This window comes from Ambystoma mexicanum, chromosome 4q, assembly GCF_040938575.1.
Source record: "Ambystoma mexicanum isolate Mex_15411 chromosome 4q, UKY_AmexF1_1, whole genome shotgun sequence".
Classification (NCBI taxonomy): domain Eukaryota; kingdom Metazoa; phylum Chordata; class Amphibia; order Caudata; family Ambystomatidae; genus Ambystoma; species Ambystoma mexicanum.
The window spans coordinates 16,475,803-16,492,098 of record NC_090928.1 but is presented as its reverse complement, the minus strand read 5'-3'; the positions used below and the strand labels follow the sequence as shown (position 1 = coordinate 16,492,098).

Genomic DNA, 16,296 nt, shown 5'->3' with positions numbered 1-16,296 from the left:
TCGGGGACAAGATTACACACAGGCACCTCCGCGGGGCCTGTGCTGCCTCCTGTCCCTGCACTGCACCACTAACACCAGTGGAATCCCCACCTCCAGACCCCGTATGTGTCCCTTCCACAGCCTCCTCCTCCACCAAACCCCCTACCAATCTTGATGACTCCATGCCATCTTCCTCCGTCGGACCCTGTGGGGTCTCAGCTGCCCCTTCTGCTGCCGAGGAGTCCACCTCCGACCTCGGCGTCTTGGACATACCCTCGGCAGCTGCGGCCTGGGACGCGGCACCAGACTCCTCACTCCCTGACGAGATGACAACGTGGGAGGGGAGCCGGGCCTTGCGTCTCCAGCTGGTGGTGCGATCCCTGCCGCTTTGCTCCACAGCACCCTCTCCGCCCTCTTCATCAGTTGACGCTGCAGACAGGGAGAGATAGAACACAGGCATCAGGGCACTGGACTGATACACACATGACAGTTGCACATGAGTGGCAGTGTAAAACTACAGACATGGCATCGCACTCCGCAACACACATGTCATTTCAACTCACACACATAAGCAAATCAACAGGAATCTTGCACCAGGCAGCACCGTCCATACACAAACAACAGCACGAGCAGCCGAAGGTGAGCCTGACGTCACATGAAACACGGGAAGTGCACAACACATGCACACACGCCACCAGACTTACATGCATGTGTACATCTCCACCAACTGTCGCACTGATGAGGACGCCATCCATGTCACATCTCGCATTCAGCCTTCGACATGTCAGTGTCACATGCATCCATGTTGCATCACAGTTGCACACTTGTCAAATGCACCCACATGCACACGTACATAGTGCAGATACATGCAGCATGAACCAGCATCCATGTGTGACACCACAACCATGCCACAGTATATACTCATAATTCATTACATGTGTGCACCCACACATACGTTCGCACAGCATGCTTACCAACACATACACCATCGATGTGTCTCACACTTGATAGGTATCACATGTGGCAAGTTCACGTCCCTGTACATACGCAGCCATACATGTCCCTACAAAGACATATGTGCAACCTGCACACTCCTGGCACACCACAAGACGCACAGCGTCCGATCAGCATGCATGAACACTTACCGCTCGACTCCAGACGGGTCTGCCTCTCAAGGACCTGGACGTGGAGCGCTGGGCGTATGTGTTCCAGGACCCTCATCTGGTTGTCGGTCAGGTGGGCCCGGCACCCCTTGGCATCTGCTGCCTTCAAGAGGCGCCGAGCCTTGTTGAGGGTCCTGGACGTGAAGTCCTCCCAGCGCTTCCGGACATGTTTGATCTTGCGGACTGCCACCCCCTCCTCGTTGATGGCAGTCACAATGTCCATCTCGATCCTCTTCCGTCCATTGTCAGCGCGTGAACTTCCAAAGAGGGCATCATGCTGCCCCAGGACTTGCTCCACCAGGACACCAACTTCACTGGCACTGAAGCTGGTGGCCCTCTGCCTCTCTGCCTGGGGGTTGCCAGTGGTGCCAGATGGTCTAGTGTCCTACATGGTAACCCCAGAGGTAGGTGTGGGTGGGCAACTGGGTCCTGGGGCTGGGCTGTGGAGCGATGGTGTCCCAGTCGGGAGTCTTCAGTTCCAGCAGGGGTGGTCACAGCAACTGCACCCCTGGCTGACGTGCAGGCACCAAATAGCAGGGCACGTGGGCAGCAACAGATGGCAGGTGGGAGCGTGCTCGGGGCTCCGGGGGGCAGGAATATGGCCTTCTGGGCAGGAGCGTGGTCTTCCGTGTGTTGTTCGTGGCCAGCTTGATACGGAATGATTTGGCATGTGAAAAAATTGCACCTCAGCGTGTAATTCGAGGAAAGGCCCTTAGCACGTAAGCGCGTCGGTGACGTAGCGTGCACGGGCGTTTCCCTCAACACGGGTGCATAGTAGATCAGCACGTGAAAAAAAGCACACGTCCGTGAGTGAATTGTGTAATTCGAGGAAAGAGCCTAAGTGCGTAAGTGACGCGATGTGCACGGGTGTTTCCCTCAGCACGGGTTAAAGGTGAGCGGGCCAGCAGTTCGCTGTACATGCCTTTCGTGGAGACCAACGTGTGTGTTGCTACTTCATGTTGTTTCGCGCGCCATCACAACTTCACAGCGGATCAAGGACGTATCTCTTCTTTTGGCGGGGGTATTGGCCACGCGTGTTTTTCATCATCGCGTTAGTCTGGCGGTGAGTCGCGCACGCTATTTTTCCCACTGCGGGTGCCCCTGTGTATCGCGTACCCATTTTCGAGGTCATAGTAGCCTGTGTGTCCCATGCGTATGCGTTTTTCATGTTCCTGGGTTCCACCGCGTACTGCGGGAGGTTAATTCCACGCATGTAGGCTGCAGGGGTTGCGTGCACAGTTTTACTGCAGTTTTGGGGTGCCTGAGCATTGTGTGACCCGTCACTACATCACCGGGGTCACATACAGCCTTGCAGGTGCAGGGGTGCTGTTAACATCTTGCATCCCACCCCCTTCACCCCAATTGCCCAGGACAATTGTGGTGTACACCTCCCATTGGCACTCCTCCATCTATGCCGGCACTACTCCATCTGTGCCATGGTTGGGAGGCCACCAAAGGTGAGGGGCGCCTCAGCTGGGCATACTCCTCATGGCGGGCGTGGTCAGGGACGTGGCCGGGGTGACCAGGGAGTAGGGGGACTCCAGGATGTCCAGGGTGGCCGCAGAGGGGGAAGAGGCAGGGGTGCGCCACTTGTGCACGATAATGTTCAATGTGTCAGTGCAGTCATGCCACCACACCCTGTGGTTCAGGGAGATGCAGCTTCTGCATCTGGCACTGGCGCCCGTGTGACCCGGCAGTCCGTTTCATCGACTGCCACGGGCCCAAGGGTAGTGGTAGCTGCAGGTGCAGCTGTGGACACCACCACCCAGGCTCAGGGTCTGCCAGCGCAGGCTGCGTTGGCACTTGAAGAGTCCTTGGAAGATTTCCAACAGGGCAGGAGGCAAACCGTAGGTGCATGCAGGGCTGCCCTGACCGAGACACGTGTCCGTGGGACAGTAATGTCATCTGCTGCCCCGACCAGCCGGGTGTTGGCAAGTGCAAGGGCAGATGCAGCCAACAACACCCCGGTTGTGAGTCTGCTAACCAGGACAGTCGCGGTCAATGACCCTACCACAGTGGATGTTGCTGCGCAGGGTCCATTAGAGGGCACCCAGCTGCCACTGACGCAAGTCAGGCCTTTGGTCGTCCCTCCAACTGCCACTCCCTTGGCTCAATCCACCGGTGCCACTGGCCATACTGATCAGGGTGGCATTTGCCAGCCAGGGTCTGCGCCACAATCCAAGAGGAGGAAGGTTGCACCTGCAGCACAGGCTGGGACCCCACACACAGCCACGACCTACTGCATGTCGAGGAAGAAGCCTTTCTGCAACCAGGAACTGGACTTCCTCTTGGACTACGTGCGGGACCACAGCCGTGACATGCTAGTGGGGCCTAATTGTCAGACTACGGCTGCCCACCGTGATACCCACTGGAAGCAAGTTGCAGAACATGTGAGTGCATTCGGCCATGAGGGGCGCACTGTACAAGAGTGCAAAAAGCGTTGGAATTACCTCAAATGCAGCGCTAAGGCTAAGCGTGCCTCAAATTACAACTTGACTCTGGTGACTGGCAGTGGGCCTGCACCTGAGGAGGAAGACCTCACTCCGCACGAGTCACTTGTTGCGGAGTTCATACCACATGAATCGGTCGAAGGAGTGGGCAAGATGCTGGACTTTGATGCCCAGTCCAGTGAGTGTTGCTGCGTGTTTGTTGAGGACATGTGTGTTTTACTTGTGTGATGTGTTGTGCATGACTGCCACTACGAAAATGAAACCTAACACTAAAAACTATTTACAATGGCGGCGGGCTAGTCCGACGGCTCACTTTCCAATGTCCCGGGCCAGGGCATCATCGAACTCCTGCTCAATGTCCTGAAGGCTGTCCTCTTCCATGGCCCGAGGGTTCGCAGGGACGATGCCATGTTGGACTCTAACTCCAACTCGGCCCGCCTCAGTGCCCTCCGCATGGAGTTCTCCGCCCTGACCATTGTGAGCCGTGCCTCTTCTGCCCACCGCACTCCGCACCTATGGCCTGGCCCAACCGCTGCCACACGGAAGACACTTCCAATCCTGGGTCCTCCTGCCCTATGGCCGATGCCTGCCCCTCCGATGTTGATGGCCCCGAGCCATCATCGCTCCCACCTTGTTGCTGCTGCTGTGTCTGTGCCCTGGCTCTTGTGGCCTGCACGTCCTCCTCCAGCTGGGGTGCAGTTGTCGTGGTGGCCACTCCTGCTGGACGTCCGACTCCCGACTGTGGCAGGGATGTGTCCTCCACCAGCCTGGCCGCTGGGTCAGAGGCAGCTCCACAGGGTACCCAGGTGATACATGGGTGGGAAGATGGCATGGAGGACGACTGGCACATAGGGGGTTCAGGTGAGGAGGGGGTCGGAATAAGGTCCAGCATACGGAGGATTCCAGCCCTGGTGACCCATCCCAGTAGGTCACCGCAGTCAACGAGGCATCCGAGATGACGTGCAGTGTCTTCACAAAAACACTGCAGGTCACCTCGCATGCCCCATTGATGCAACGCCATCACAGCCAGGACAGCCTCAACCCGGTCCTGGATTACCACGTCTGCAGGGAGAGGAAGGCCAGTTGTTGTGCGCTCATCCCCTCCCTGAAAACGGGTCTGGACGTAGGCATCCCTGCTGGTGCAGGATGATGCAGTCACAGGATCGGGGACAAGATTACACACAGGCACCTCCGCGGGGCCTGTGCTGCCTCCTGTCCCTGCACTGCACCACTAACACCAGTGGAATCCCCACCTCCAGACCCCGTATGTGTCCCTTCCACAGCCTCCTCCTCCACCAAACCCCCTACCAATCTTGATGACTCCATGCCATCTTCCTCCGTCGGACCCTGTGGGGTCTCAGCTGCCCCTTCTGCTGCCGAGGAGTCCACCTCCGACCTCGGCGTCTTGGACATACCCTCGGCAGCTGCGGCCTGGGACGCGGCACCAGACTCCTCACTCCCTGACGAGATGACAACGTGGGAGGGGAGCCGGGCCTTGCGTCTCCAGCCGAGCCTTGTTGAGGGTCCTGGACGTGAAGTCCTCCCAGCGCTTCCGGACATGTTTGATCTTGCGGACTGCCACCCCCTCCTCGTTGATGGCAGTCACAATGTCCATCTCGATCCTCTTCCGTCCATTGTCAGCGCGTGAACTTCCAAAGAGGGCATCATGCTGCCCCAGGACTTGCTCCACCAGGACACCAACTTCACTGGCACTGAAGCTGGTGGCCCTCTGCCTCTCTGCCTGGGGGTTGCCAGTGGTGCCAGATGGTCTAGTGTCCTACATGGTAACCCCAGAGGTAGGTGTGGGTGGGCAACTGGGTCCTGGGGCTGGGCTGTGGAGCGATGGTGTCCCAGTCGGGAGTCTTCAGTTCCAGCAGGGGTGGTCACAGCAACTGCACCCCTGGCTGACGTGCAGGCACCAAATAGCAGGGCACGTGGGCAGCAACAGATGGCAGGTGGGAGCGTGCTCGGGGCTCCGGGGGGCAGGAATATGGCCTTCTGGGCAGGAGCGTGGTCTTCCGTGTGTTGTTCGTGGCCAGCTTGATACGGAATGATTTGGCATGTGAAAAAATTGCACCTCAGCGTGTAATTCGAGGAAAGGCCCTTAGCACGTAAGCGCGTCGGTGACGTAGCGTGCACGGGCGTTTCCCTCAACACGGGTGCATAGTAGATCAGCACGTGAAAAAAAACACACGTCCGTGAGTGAATTGTGTAATTCGAGGAAAGAGCCTAAGTGCGTAAGTGACGCGATGTGCACGGGTGTTTCCCTCAGCACGGGTTAAAGGTGAGCGGGCCAGCAGTTCGCTGTACATGCCTTTCGTGGAGACCAACGTGTGTGTTGCTACTTCATGTTGTTTCGCGCGCCATCACAACTTCACAGCGGATCAAGGACGTATCTCTTCTTTTGGCGGGGGTATTGGCCACGCGTGTTTTTCATCATCGCGTTAGTCTGGCGGTGAGTCGCGCACGCTATTTTTCCCACTGCGGGTGCCCCTGTGTATCGCGTACCCATTTTCGAGGTCATAGTAGCCTGTGTGTCCCATGCGTATGCGTTTTTCATGTTCCTGGGTTCCACCGCGTACTGCGGGAGGTTAATTCCACGCATGTAGGCTGCAGGGGTTGCGTGCACAGTTTTACTGCAGTTTTGGGGTGCCTGAGCATTGTGTGACCCGTCACTACATCACCGGGGTCACATACAGCCTTGCAGGTGCAGGGGTGCTGTTAACATCTTGCATCCCACCCCCTTCACCCCAATTGCCCAGGACAATTGTGGTGTACACCTCCCATTGGCACTCCTCCATCTATGCCGGCACTACTCCATCTGTGCCATGGTTGGGAGGCCACCAAAGGTGAGGGGCGCCTCAGCTGGGCATACTCCTCATGGCGGGCGTGGTCAGGGACGTGGCCGGGGTGACCAGGGAGTAGGGGGACTCCAGGATGTCCAGGGTGGCCGCAGAGGGGGAAGAGGCAGGGGTGCGCCACTTGTGCACGATAATGTTCAATGTGTCAGTGCAGTCATGCCACCACACCCTGTGGTTCAGGGAGATGCAGCTTCTGCATCTGGCACTGGCGCCCGTGTGACCCGGCAGTCCGTTTCATCGACTGCCACGGGCCCAAGGGTAGTGGTAGCTGCAGGTGCAGCTGTGGACACCACCACCCAGGCTCAGGGTCTGCCAGCGCAGGCTGCGTTGGCACTTGAAGAGTCCTTGGAAGATTTCCAACAGGGCAGGAGGCAAACCGTAGGTGCATGCAGGGCTGCCCTGACCGAGACACGTGTCCGTGGGACAGTAATGTCATCTGCTGCCCCGACCAGCCGGGTGTTGGCAAGTGCAAGGGCAGATGCAGCCAAGAACACCCCGGTTGTGAGTCTGCTAACCAGGACAGTCGCGGTCAATGACCCTACCACAGTGGATGTTGCTGCGCAGGGTCCATTAGAGGGCACCCAGCTGCCACTGACGCAAGTCAGGCCTTTGGTCGTCCCTCCAACTGCCACTCCCTTGGCTCAATCCACCGGTGCCACTGGCCATACTGATCAGGGTGGCATTTGCCAGCCAGGGTCTGCGCCACAATCCAAGAGGAGGAAGGTTGCACCTGCAGCACAGGCTGGGACCCCACACACAGCCACGACCTACTGCATGTCGAGGAAGAAGCCTTTCTGCAACCAGGAACTGGACTTCCTCTTGGACTACGTGCGGGACCACAGCCGTGACATGCTAGTGGGGCCTAATTGTCAGACTACGGCTGCCCACCGTGATACCCACTGGAAGCAAGTTGCAGAACATGTGAGTGCATTCGGCCATGAGGGGCGCACTGTACAAGAGTGCAAAAAGCGTTGGAATTACCTCAAATGCAGCGCTAAGGCTAAGCGTGCCTCAAATTACAACTTGACTCTGGTGACTGGCAGTGGGCCTGCACCTGAGGAGGAAGACCTCACTCCGCACGAGTCACTTGTTGCGGAGTTCATACCACATGAATCGGTCGAAGGAGTGGGCAAGATGCTGGACTTTGATGCCCAGTCCAGTGAGTGTTGCTGCGTGTTTGTTGAGGACATGTGTGTTTTACTTGTGTGATGTGTTGTGCATGACTGCCACTACATGTCATGTGTACATGGTTCTGATGTGCAAGTAATGCAATGCTTCACTGATGCATGGCTGCTCTGCAGGATGGTGGACCTGTGGAGCGGACGGGGACTGTCCGCATCACCACTATTGCACCCTACTCACATGCTGGTCATCAGGATGCCCCTCCGGTCCATGTTCCAGCTCACTGGCCCTTCTGCATGTAGCCTGGGGTGACCTTGCTCTCAGCCCTGGGACTATGTCATAGCATGACTGACATGCATGTGTCCTCTGCCTGCATGCGGGTACTCCACCTAGGCATGCTCCCTTGCCCCTCCACCCCCCCTCTGCACCCCAATTTCACCTTTGCACTGGTCTGCTTCAATTTTGCCATTGAGTACTTGCCTGTTCATGCGTCCTGTGTAACTTCCAACAGCCAATCTGCCAGACAGATGCTGTGGGGTACATCCTTTGTACTTGATGCAGGGTGTCTCACTTGGACTGTGCAGAGGTCAGATGCCCCACAGGAACATGAGTGCCCATTCATGCTCCATGTGGATTTCATGCATGCCCCTATGTGTCCTTGACTGGGTGATCATTGTAGTACGTGTCCAGGGTGACCTACATTGCATGGCATTTCATCAGCCTTCCCATGGCCACTGTGGCTCAGTCCTGCGTCGCACACATGTTTAGGGTGTGACAGTCTGTGTGGGTCACAGGCCTCAGCCTGTTTCATGGCCAATGACTCTGTCCAACTGGTGTAGTGTCTTCTTCACACGTGCGTGTACTCCTGAGGTTTCATCATGTGTCCTGCTTACTGTCCCATCATCATCTGCTGTGTTGTCACTTGACTCACATGATGCAATTGATGCTAGTCAAGACTGTCTGTCAATACACAGGTCTATGGTCATCCTTTTGATGCCATGCAAGGCATCCCAGCATTTGCACTTGGGGGGAGGGGTGGTTTGCTTGTAGCCATGCTACCCATTGCATGCACATTGCACGTGATGGCTGAAGTTGACCTTCAACTTCCTTCACTGCCTTCACATTTTCTGATACACATCATGAAGTACTTGTACATGTGGATAGTGAGTAACATACAAATGTGCTGCACTGCATCGACCCACTTCAGAGCGATATAACACCCTTCTACAAGCCTAATCACAGAAGCAATGAAAACTTGACCCAGCATGCATGGCAGGTTCTCTTTTGTGTGTGACATGTCTGCTTCATGTGTTTGGTGTCTGTGTGATGTCTATGTGTGTGTGTGTTGTGTGCTTCTAACATGTGTAGTGACCTTTTTTCTCTATACTTTTCAGATGATGACGCAATGGAGCCAGAGGATGGTGTTGTCATGCTTGACACAGGGTTGTTATCACTACAGCAACCCGGCACAAGTGGGGGTCGTGGGGTGGTAGGCCACGAAAACCCACATGTGCTACAGGCCATCTTGTCTTTGGCTGGCAATGAGTCCAGCCCTGATGACCACTCTGACGTCCATGTCGAGTTGGATGTGCATCAGGTCCATATGTCAGGAGTGAGTGATTCTGATGTGGACAGTCCTCTGTCTGTGACACCTGCACTGAGGGGTCAGACAGTCTTGGAACCTCTGCCTGTGGTGGATCAGGATGCAGGGTCACCCTCCACACCAGTCACTGATGTGCCTGGGCCATCACGTCGACGGGGACATTTAGTCGTGCAGCCGCAGGCGGTGCCAACACAACAAGGACACCCGGTCCTTGGGTCCCGCAGGTGTCAAGCCCAGCAACGCGGTCGCCACACGCAACCGCTGTATACTGAGTGGGAGCAAGACATGACTGCCAATTCTGAACGCCAGGGGGCAGCAATGGAGAACATCGCTGTGAGCATGGAGCGTGTGGTCCAATCTGTGCTCCCCCCTGCTAGGCAGGTGCTTCTCCAGCAGCAGGCGGCACGGCCCATGGCTCGCTCGCTCAGGCTGGGCATGGCGGCCTCAGACAGGGCACGCCAGGCTGAAATGTTGTCTCTGCGTGAAGCAATTGCTGCTCACGCAGAGGCACACATGGAGGCCCTGAGGGAGGAGTATGTTCCCTCAGATCCACTCTGGGTGTCCTTCTGATGTCCCAGAGGGAGCGGTCAGAGGAGAGGTTTGCGCAGCTTGAGCGTACCATCTCGGCTGAGCTACATGCTTGCCGGGAGGTGCATCTGTTGTCCAGCCAGGCCTTGTGTTACACGTGTTACCTTGCAAGAGGAAGCACGCATATTAAGTGAGGTTCTGCATGCAGAGCTACGTGTCATTGCTGCACAGAACCAGGCTCACCCGTCTGGCAGACTTGCTGCCGACGAGGGGCAAGCTGTGGCTAGGCGTGGTCAGGCTCCTGTGACATGTCCTCCTTTCCAGGAAGAGCCAGACTCGGACGACGAGGCATCTCCCACATAGGTCGGACTGTGAAGGCAGTGAGCCCATGGAGGTTTTTTTTCCTCAACATCATCGCATGTGGGTGTTGAGCAGCACCCTGTACCTCCCCCTCCTTGTTGCCTCCCCCCTCCCCCCGGGTCGTATGTGACCATTTTTGATTTTTCTTTTAGTTTAGTTAGTTAAGTTTCTATTTCATAGTTAGTTTAATTAGGTGATGTAGGTTTTTGATAGTGTAATTAGTTAATATAGTTTAAAATTGCTTGTCTCTTGTGCTTTCATGTGACGGTGTGGTGCTTTGTGGCTTTTGAAAGCATCCACTGTCTGTTCCAGCTGGTCCCTTCAAGCTTTTATCGTGTATGTGTTTGCAGCTTGGGGTCCTGACTCACATATGCCACTCCTGCTTCCCTTATCCATGGGCTCGCAAGGATGGTTTCTGTAACAGCCTATTACACAAGGGCTTTGGACTGTCATATCTGTGGCATGTCTGCTGCTGTACTACTTGTGTTGACACCCCTAGTGGGGATGATAGGGGTGATTGTGACTACAGTTCTTCCTATGCTAGATAGGTGGTTTCATGATTCATGTGTGCATTAATTGCTATACATTGTGTAGTGTGTTTCTTATCTATATCTGATTTCAGATGTACGTCTCTGACATGGTCCACTCATGACATGCCTTAGGAGACACACACAGGGAAATATCATGCATTAATCATGTGTTGTCTGCCCTTTGAGCAGGGGCATGAGCCTCGAGACCACCTTTACCAGCAGACATGGCCCATTGGATGTCTGGAAGCTGGCCACGTTCGGTGGTGCAGACATGCACATGTGTGCGCAGGCAGAGCCACAGGGATTGCGCTCATACATCATACAGAAGCTGACGTGTTTCAAGGAACTCCAGGCAAAGTGAGCAAAACAAGGGGGCCACACCGTAGCCAACCGTCCACCAGGACAGTTGCACATGCATGCTAAGTAGCACCACTGACGGTGAGTTTGGACAGATATTGGTGTTTAAGCACACAGTACAGTTAAGATGCATTGGTGGAGTAATGGTTAGTTGATGGGAAAGTTGTCATGGGCACATGCAGGGGCAGTGGCACATATCCTCTGGTCCAACATGGTCCATTGAGGCAGTTGTATTAGCCATGTAGCATTCCAAGACAGGGAAAGGAGCAGCTCACAGGGACAGACAGCGAGGGACAGACTCGTGTGCAGTGCATTTAATTCACAGGTTTGAATTGCCACATGCACCACCTACTTTATTTAGGTTATGCTGGGACACGACTTGTACTGAAGTCGTACCTTGCTAAATGCGTCTAGATGCTTACCCAGGGAACATTGGATGTTGTGTGAATCTTGACACATTGGTTTTACATTTGCCACGCACCCACCGGCGCATTACTTACTGCATTGACTGTGTATGAACCAACACGGGGGGAATCTTACGTATGGGTATGAAGCACCACACCAGATAGTTTGTAGAGTATGTTGTTACTTTGGGGCATGCATGGTGGTGTGTGTGTGTGTTCTGGGCACGCACAGATTAGTGACTCTGGCTCTCTTTGCAGCATTGAACTGCTCATGTTACCGGACCTGAGAGTGCGCAGGCAGGAGGCCAGCACTCACCCCAGAGAAAGGTTTCTCTTGGACTTCAATTTGAGTAATTTGGCACTATTTACATGATGTACAAGTTTGGTCTGATTGTGTATGTGTTAATGTGATTATTATGTTTTTATACATTCCCTACTTTCCCTTGTCAATCCTACTCCCCTCTCCTGCCCCTCATTCCGGTTATCCAGTATACCAATGCCTGTCCCGACTGCATATCCCTGACCCTCCTTCCCCACCAGGGTCTCAGAGGCCTGTGTGAGTTTGACCTTGCAGGCACTCAGACCACGCTGGGGGTGGTTGGTTTGTGCCACTCCTGTGCCTGTACACGGGAGCTGTGACAGTACACATCAGTTCTTGGTGCATCATTCGATATTATGTACCACACATGGTACACATCCTGTTGTGACATTGTTTTACTGTGCTACCTTGGTTGTTCCATCATTGTGCTAGTACTTGGGCTTTGTGACGTACTGCTACTTCAAGTCATCTACTGGAGGCTCTTCTGGTTTGTTTTGCTGCCTGCAGGCTTTTTGCTTGGCTTCTGTGTTGGCCTGCTTTGAGTTCTCTTCGATTTGGTGTTTTTGCAAGTCAAGGTGGCCTCTGAGGGTGCTGGACACTTTTTACACGCAAGGTGGAAGATGGAGACAAAGGGGAAGGGTGATCCTGTGGCCAGGTGAACTTCAAGGATGAAGGCTACATACCCGATGCGCAGTTGTTCAGTGGGTCATGGTGATATGTGAGGGAGGGGGGTATTTTGTTGTTGGACAGTTGCCTTGCCCCACAATGTGATGGGCACCCTGACATTGTAATTGTGGTATCCTATGTACATGATGTATTCTGCTGATCAATGGCTGTTCATGTGTTGTGTTTACCTTTCAGGTGTGAGGGTATAGTTGTGGTTTGACATGCTGGGGTGTACACATGGGCAATGTTCACATGTGATGAGGACACTGATGGTCACTTGATTGCACATGCATGTATTGAGTGCATGTCCCTACTGACACACACACTCGCACTATGATACACAACATGTACAACCACCCTTCCATGTCCACATGTGCACACAGTTAGCCTTCTGGGGACCACTGTGTCCCTGCAGCACATGATCTATGACCATTTGTGGATGGATCCTGTACATGCGTGATTTGTTTTTTTATTTAGTTTGTCATTTTGATGTGATGCTCAGGGTGTGCATCACACACAATGACTGGTCACTATGCTGTGTGCTGAGCAGAGTGTTGCAGGAGATGGACATAGCACACACGTATTATGCAGTGTTTATTTTGCCATGCACAATGTGCATGTGAACAGGCATTCATTGTTATGTTCAAGCTACAACTGTTGTTATGCATTTGGGTATGACTTGCTTTGTGTGGGAGGTTGTTGGTCAGTCATTTCATATGAGTCCATGTCAGGCATCATTGTCTGACGCCACTTTGCATTTTTCACATGTCAATGTGTACATTATTGTTATTGTGTTGGTGTTTTGCTATTGCTTGCCATGTCATGTTGTGGTTTTGGTGACTTTGTGTGACATACCAGTGATTGTCATGGCCTGTTTTGCAAGTCTGTGTGATACACACCTTACATGTGTACATTTTGGTCACACAGGATTGGTTAGGTTTGAGTAGCTAGGGATGCACACAATGTGGCACTTCCATGGCAATATTCTCAGGGTGGTAAGGTTGTGACAGTTGACTGTCTCTTTGTCATCATCGATTGTCACCTGGTATGTGCCAGGCCTGTGTTCACTCCGCAGGGGTGGGAGTTTAGGTGAAAAATGTGGCCACAAGCTGGGTCCGGGCTGCCTCGCCACTTGCCCTATCCCCTCCATGGGCAGCACCTGTGCCTGTGTTTGGGGATGTGGGAGCACCACCATGTCCACCGGTACGCCCTGCCGTGTTGCAACATTGTGCAGGACACATGCTGCCACAATGATCCTGCACACTACTGGGGGTGCATAGAGTAGCTGGCCGCCAGACCGGTCAAGGGAGCGGAAGCGTGACTTGAGCACTCCGAATGTGCGCTCCACTATGGCCCTGGTTGCAATATGGGCAGCGTTGTATCTTACCTGGGGTGGTGTAGTGGGGTTCCGGATTGGCGTCATCATGTGGTTGCTCAGAGGGTAGGCACTGTTCCCTGGAGAGGTGGGAATGGTTGTGATTATTGGGGTTTGTGTATTTGTCTGTGTGTGACATGCATGCATGTGCACGGGCATTTGTACTCACATAGGAGCCATGTGTCGCCATGCTGCCCAGCTTCCAGGGATCGGCTCAGGGTAGACATTCTGTATATCAAACTGTCATGGGTGGAGCCAGGGTAGTTTGCATAGACAGAGGTGATGATTCCCTTGGCATCGCATACCACCTGCACGTTGATGGAATGCCAGTGCTTGCGTTTTCAGTAGATGTGCTCAGTGGCCCTTGGTGGACGTAGGCCCACATGGGTGCAATCTATGGCACCGAGCACTTTGGGGAAGTGTGCCACCCTGTAAAAGTCCTGGACGACGGCCTGCCTTTCTGCGGGTGTTCTGGGCATGTATATGTGCCTGCGGACTGAGGGGCGCGCAGTCATGATTGCCAACACCTGTTGTAGGCAGCGTGAGACCCCCCCCCACTATGCAGTAGTCCGCTGAAATGACCCAGTGGCCAAAAAATGCAGGACATTGAGCACCTTCTCCAAGGGGCTCAATGCTTGGGAGCAGAGGGTGGGTGATGTAAGGTCATCTTCCCACTCCCTGACCAGTTCTAGGATGATACGAGGTGGAAACCTATACCTGCTGTAGACCTGGTCATCAGTCATCCCAAAAAGGCTTGTCCGGGGGGAAAAAATGCGGGCCCTGGCTATTCTCCTCCTCCTGCGGTGTCCCACGATCAGTGCTGCGACAAATGGGGCATTCATAGTAGCGGTATGTACGTGTTGGTTGTTTGTGCGCGCTTTTATACTGTGCGCGGGGACGCTTACGCCTGCCTTCCTGTGGCAGACGTGTTGACGCCTGTGCGCGTCTTTTAGCGTGTACTTGTTTCCTGTATTCAAATCCATGAATACGAGTTGTTTGCGTGCGTGTGGGCGTTCCGTGTGTTTCCCTGCAGTACTTCCCCAGTTACGCCTTCTTTTTCATGCGTTGTTCCCCATTCCGTGTGTTACGCCCCGTGTCCCGCCCCCTTTTTGGTATGTGCGCGGACGTTGTGCGCTTTCCCTGTGCGTGTCGCGCACGGTGTTCGGGATGTTGCAGTGACGTGTGGGCCTGTGTGCGTCATGCACGGGTTTGGCGCACATCCCGAGAAAAACACGCGCAGGGACTTCCATGAATCCTTTTTCCTGCTTTCGCCTGCTTGCGACACTTTTTTCGGCGCACATTTGTTCCATGAATCGGCCCCATAGTTCTTTGAGTCATTTGTAAATGTAACTTTACGTGTATTTATTTATTTAGAGAAGCAAACAAGAGGCAGAATTAGGTCTAGAATGCCCATTGCTATTCAGAATGAATTAAACATGTACAGATTTAATTTTGTAAATTGATTTGTGTGTGAAAAATAGTTTGATTCAAGCAGACAGGTTATTTTTGCCTTTTGTGGACCAACTGCCTGTGAATATGTAATTTTGTGTTGCCTTCTGCTACAGGCTAAACCTTTCATTCATTTATTTAAATAAATGCTAGTTTTGATCAAGCCACCTGCTTCTTGCCCAGAGTTGTGTGGTGGGACTGTAAACTAGGGGGCGCACATTCGGGGGTGCCCGCTTAGTGAAGAAGCCATGCATTAACCAAAATATATCGTACAGAAACATGAAGGGTTTTGGTACTGTCATGGTGAGTTTGCGATGCCAGGGCCAATGTGATGGTGTGGGCTTTCAAGATTATAGGTTTCCATCCACAAAGTATTCCTTAGCACAACATCCTTCGAGGTGCCTTTGTTTTAGGCCTATACTACAGATCTACCTGGTAATATAAATGGTACACTTCAAGAAGTAGAGTGGTACATTATTTATTTGGTTAGTGACAACTGTAAAGATGGATTTCTAGAATCTGGCTTAATGGAGAGATTTTAGGAAGCCGCCATACTTATGGTGAACAGGGGAAATCCGAGATGTTAGCCAACCCCAATCAAGGTAAGCGTGGAGAGTAGCCAAGGCTTAGTCTCAGGAGAAAGTGAGTGGGAGCAGGGGTCCACAATGAGTACACAGACAAGTAAGTACATAAATATTCTACTTATTATAGACCCAAAAACACACACTAGAAAAATGAATCAAGCAGTTAGTAACATCACACAATACTCAATTGTCAAACAAAGATACAGTAACCTTAGTCGTCTCGGAATGCATACAATAACTTAGACACCTAAAATAAGGTATGTTGTGATGCAGTAGAATGAAACCAGTTCACAAGAATGATGCCCTAACTTTATAAATCCAATCCCTAGAATGTATGAGGCCTTGTGCCCAAAGGTCTCAAAACATCTTCTTAGGAGAGTGGACAGATGTAGGAAGAGTTTCTATGCTAGTGAAAATGTTCCAGAACATGTTCAACATGTTACCGGTATGTAAATGTTATTCTTACCCATCAGTCACAAGCTTTTAGATCTGACGATCAAAAAGCGATGGAATCAAATAACCAAAGTTTATTCTATGGTTTATTCT

General features: G+C 53.1%; 1 protein-coding gene across 5 annotated transcripts in view; it reads right to left on the bottom strand.

The window, feature by feature from the left end:
- Nucleotides 1–16,296, bottom strand: part of VIT (vitrin) — a 2,362,557-nt gene that overhangs the window by 786,754 nt on the left and 1,559,507 nt on the right. The window lies entirely within an intron of this gene.